Raw genomic sequence first — 5,226 nt, forward strand, 5'->3', positions numbered from 1 at the left:
TTGATGGTTATCAGAGAGAGATCAGGGCTAGTTAAGGAGCACTGGAGTTGAAACAGTTGCACAGTCATAGCACCACTGTCAGTCTAGTCCCCCTTGGCCAAGCCATGTAGTGTCTGAAGAGTCCGACAGTCACTCCTTGCCTTCCCCTCTGTAGTCTCAGGGTTGTTTATGTAATGCTGCTTGCCCCTGCTTGATGCTGAGTCTGTTTACGCCTCTATGCCGAACACATTTACTGACTCTAACATTGTTTCCCAAAATGTTCATAGAGTTGGATGTAGCGACATTCTTTTTTAACTCATGTATTGATTGGTGGCTAAGTGAGTATGAGTGGCATGTTAGCTTAAAAATGTCATAATTTGGACCAATGTTGTAAAGCACATTCTTCACCAGTCAAAGTCTTGTGACTCCTTTTGGCAGACCGTGTGTAGCCCCTGTAAAGACAGAGACACGGAGACTGAGAACTTCCTGTCCATGCTCTCAGGCTTATGTCTATGGAAAGGTGGAGATGCTCCTACCAAGGTCAGTACAGTCAGGTGTACTTCTGCCACTACTGAGCCTGCGCCATCCTGCTCAGCTCCTACAGGTGTGCTGGTGGTTAAACTTGTGACTCGCTTGTGGGGTGACGGGGGTGGCTTAAGCTTAAGCTCATCAACACCTGTGTCAAGGCTGTGCTGTTGAGACGCAACACAAAGTTGGCTGATGAGACAATTGAAGAAAGGCATCTGGACTTGTGACATTTCGATGCTCATCCAAGCAGCTTCATCAGTTCTAACTGCTTGGTGGGGAAACATGGTTCATATCTGGTGGAGGACCTCATATTCACTTGGTTGGCTTTAGAGGAATTAATCAGGTTACCTGTCAGACTATGGCTTCACAAAGTCCAAGTGTTATGAAAGTTTAATGGTGACAGTTGCTGTTGGAGGTGACACATTTCCTCACTGAGACACCTCTACACCCCCGGGCGGCCACTCTTATCTGTGATTTCTGCCTGATTAACTTATACTGTGTTTATTATAAGTATCACTGAATGGGACAAGAACAAACTAATCAAAAGGGCTCTGTTCAAGGCTGTACTTTGGACTCAGTGGGTGAAAGGAGGATGTTAAGCAAAGGAGCGCTTAGTGTGTCCACACAATAAATGTTCCATGGTTAGCTTGATAGGCAAACCATCAAGCATCCAGACCAACTCCTCACACCCTTGGTGGGGACTGTCAGTAGCTCCTTCAGCAGCTGTGCTGCATCCAGTTCAAGAAGAAACGCTACAGAAGGCCCTTAGTCCCAACATATAACATCAGTGTGTCATTGGACTGCTGCTACACCGGTAGGGCCACCTACATCCTCAGAACATCTGAATCTTGTTCGTCTTCATGTTTGTACATTATAACCAAACACTAGAAATACACTTTCTCTCTGTGCAATACTGCCCTCATCCATAGATATCATCATATTCTATTAGATCATTTGTACTGTCTTGTCCTGTAATGGTTGCTGCTGTAACAACTAAGGCATCCTGGAGAGAAAATAAATAAATAAACAAATACATAAATAAATCTGTCAGCAGGAGCATCCTGAGAAGAAGAGTTTTTTCTTCATTCCTAATATTCCTAATTATTCCAAATAACAAAAAAATTCACATCTGGAAATACAAAACATGAAAACTTTTGTTTCATTTCTAAAAAAAAAACATTTCATAATAATGTATTCAAATTAAAGTGATTTAATTCTAAAAAAATTACTGATTTTAAACAAGTGTCACCCCGGTTGAGACACTATACCAGGAACTCCACAGAGGGAAAAATATAGATAAAAAAAAACCCAAAACACCCACACAAAACTAATGGTAAGGGGTTAAAATGTTTCAACAGTAGCACCTGGTTTTTCAGCTTTCTGTCTGTTTATACAATTAAAATTGGCACAAGGTGTCTGCCAGACAATTAAGAAAAGCTAAACACTTAATAAACACAGGCTATGATCTAAAAGTAAACAAAGGTGGAGCCTAGTTGCCCAGATATTAAACACACGATGTGTTCGTGCCTGTAAAAGCTGACTGTGTGTTCAGGAGGCTCAGATGACACACACACACACACACACACACACACACACACACACACACACACACACACACACTGACACACACACACACACTGACACACACACTGTGACTGACTCTCAGGCCAGCTGCTGTGGCTGCTCTGTTACAGAGAAATAATCCCAGAGTTCAGTCTGATTTACAGTCACTTTATTCATAAGCATGAGGTCATTTAACATGAGCCGAGACCACTTCAGGGTCAGTGGAGCTGAATACTGGATTCTGATTGGTCAGTTGCGTTCTGCCACCTCTTCTTTCTGATAAACAGAGGATCCTGACCAATCTGTGAAGTTATGATATTGAGGATGTGTTTACAGCAGTGATTCCAGATTCAACCCCCCAACCTGCATATGGCTGAACAGCTGTACTTCCTGTTTCCTGTCAACAGGTGTCCTTCAGTCCAACCAGACGAGCGCTCTCCTCCCATACACACACACACACTCTGACACACACACACTCTTAACCTCCTGTGTTTCGTGTCGCTGGTGTGCTGTGATGTTTTACCCATGATGCTGCTGGGTTTGTGGCTTTCAGGGCTGCAGTCAGACGTTCAGTGATTGGCTGCAGGAGAACTCCCTGACCATCATCGCCATGGACGTCGCCCTGCTGTTACTGCAGGTAGTAACACTGCACTGCCTGCAGAGGGCGCAAACACGCCTTTGTCACAGTCTGAGGGTTTGTGTGTGTCTTCACTGAGTCACCAGCAGATCACTTTGACGTGTCAGCACTTCCTGTCTGCTTCTGATTGGATGGTTTTGAATCAACATGGCGGCCTGTTTGTGGTTATATGACATAAATATTTATTAAGGGTGAAGAAGAAGGAAGATCAGCGCAGCTCTGTATCTGTTAGTAGATGAGGTACTGAGGTAGGTACTGAGACCAAGCAGCATAAACTGCAGTTCCTCCAGTGTCCACTAGAGGCTGTCTCATACAGTGAGTCTGGACGGTAACTTATGTTACTCTAGCTCCATCACACTGAGTGTTTCCGCCTCTCTGCAGGTGGCGCTGTTCGTCATGGCGGAGTATCTGTACCGTGCATTTGGAGAAGGCCGCGCTCTGAAACGGACCGATCTGCTGGCTGGCAGAGACCACACCCCCACCAATGACCTGGGGGAGCTGAACTACGCCTACCATGACCAGGTTGGAGCTTACATAGACCCCCATCACCTGCCTTATCACCACGACGACCACGGCCAGGTGTCTGTGGACCAAGTGCAGAGCTACTAACCTGCTGCAAACATTATAGGCTCAGGTTCTGGTTCTGGAAACATGAGCCTCCAACCAGCCTGCGGTCTTTTACCCTCTGTTATCTAACAGACAGCTTCTCAGAATACACACATCTTAGAGCAGGCACAGGCACAATCATACTTCACAGTAACATATCATGGATGAGATCATCGGAGTGACATCACATATATGTCCATAGTAAGACATATGGACAGACTGTCTCCACAAAGTCCAGCAGGCCATGCTGCTGACACAGGTTCCTTCGAGAATTCTTCCAACACAGCCTGTGTTCAGAGGGAAACCAGAGTAAGATGAAGCGTTTAGACAGAAGACTTCTGGTCCATGATTTATTTAAACATCAGAATCAGAATCAGAATCAGAATCAGAATCATGTTTATTGCCATGTAAGTGAAGGGGGTTCACATTACTAGGAATTTGCCTTAGTGATTGGTGCATACAAAGAACATATAACAATTAACATGCAATAAGATAAAAACTAAGATAAAATTAAGTAAATAAACTACAGTAAGGCTAAATTTACATGACAGACATGGCGTAACAGACATACAATGAACAGAACATAAAATACTGTGCAGATGAAATGGTAAACATAGACCCTTATATGATCGAATGGAACAGTGTAATAATGTAATAATGTAACAGGTACCACATGGATCGGTGAGGTGGTACTCGTGTGCAAGTAGTGCAAGATGGAGTAAACAGTGCAAATAGTCGTCATTGTGCAGTGACTATACTAAAGTGACCTTCTGAAGTGACAGAGCAGAGCAGTGCATTAATTACAGTTTAACAGTCCAACAGCAGAGGGGAAGAAGCTGTTCTTGTGGCGTGAGGTTCTGGTCCGAATGGACCGTAACCTCCTGCCTGAGGGGAGTGGCTCAAAGAGTCCGTGTCCAGGGTGAGAAGGGTCAGCTGTGATCCGACCTGCACGCCTCAGAGTCCTGGAGACGTACAGGTCTTGGATAGATGGCAGGCTGCAGCCGATCACCTTCTCAGCAGAGCGCACAACACGCTGCAGTCTGTGCCTGTCCCTGGCAGTGGCCCCAGCGTACCACACTGTGATGGAGGAGGTGAGGATGGACTCAATGATGGCCGTGTAGAACTGAACCATCATCCTGGCTGGCACCTTGAGTTTCCTCAGCTGCCGCAGGAAGTACATCCTCTGCTGGGCCTTTTTGATGAGGGAGCTGATGGTGAGCTCCCACTTGAGGTCCTGGGTGATGGTGGTACCCAGGAAGCGGAAAGAGTCCACTGTGGAGATGGGGGTGTCTGTCAGGGTGAGGGGGGGTGATGGAGCTGGCACTTTCCGAAAGTCTACCGTCATCTCCACTGTCTTCTGGGCATTCAGCTCCAGGTTGTTGTCAGCACACCAGGACACCAGACGGTCCACCTCCATCCTGTAGGCAGACTCATCCCCGTCTGAGATGAGTCCAATGAGGGTGGTGTCGTCAGCAAACTTAATCAGCTTGACAGACTGGAGGTGCAGCAGTTGGTGTACAGGGAGAAGAGCAGAGGGGAAAGTACACAGCCTTGGGGGGGTACCGGTGCTGATGGTCCTTGTTTCCGAGACATTCGCCCCCAGCCTCACATGCTGTCTCCTGTCTGTCAGGAGGTCAGTGATCCACCGGCAGATGGAGTCTGGAACATGCAGCAGGGACAGCTTGTCTTGGAGGAGAGCTGGGCAGATTGTGTTGAAAGCAGAGCTGAAGTCCACAAACAGGATCCTAGCATAGGTTCCCGGGGAGTCCAGATGCTGCAGGATGTAGTGAAGAGCCAGGTTGAGTTTAGCTGTGAACCAGGGTTTGTCATTGTTATAACTCACCCTGGTGCGTGTTGGCACAATACTGTCCTCACAGTACTGTATATATGACGTCACAGTGTCTGTATACTCA

The sequence above is a fragment of the Parambassis ranga genome, chromosome 8, assembly GCF_900634625.1.
Source record: "Parambassis ranga chromosome 8, fParRan2.1, whole genome shotgun sequence".
Lineage (NCBI taxonomy): Eukaryota > Metazoa > Chordata > Actinopteri > Ambassidae > Parambassis > Parambassis ranga.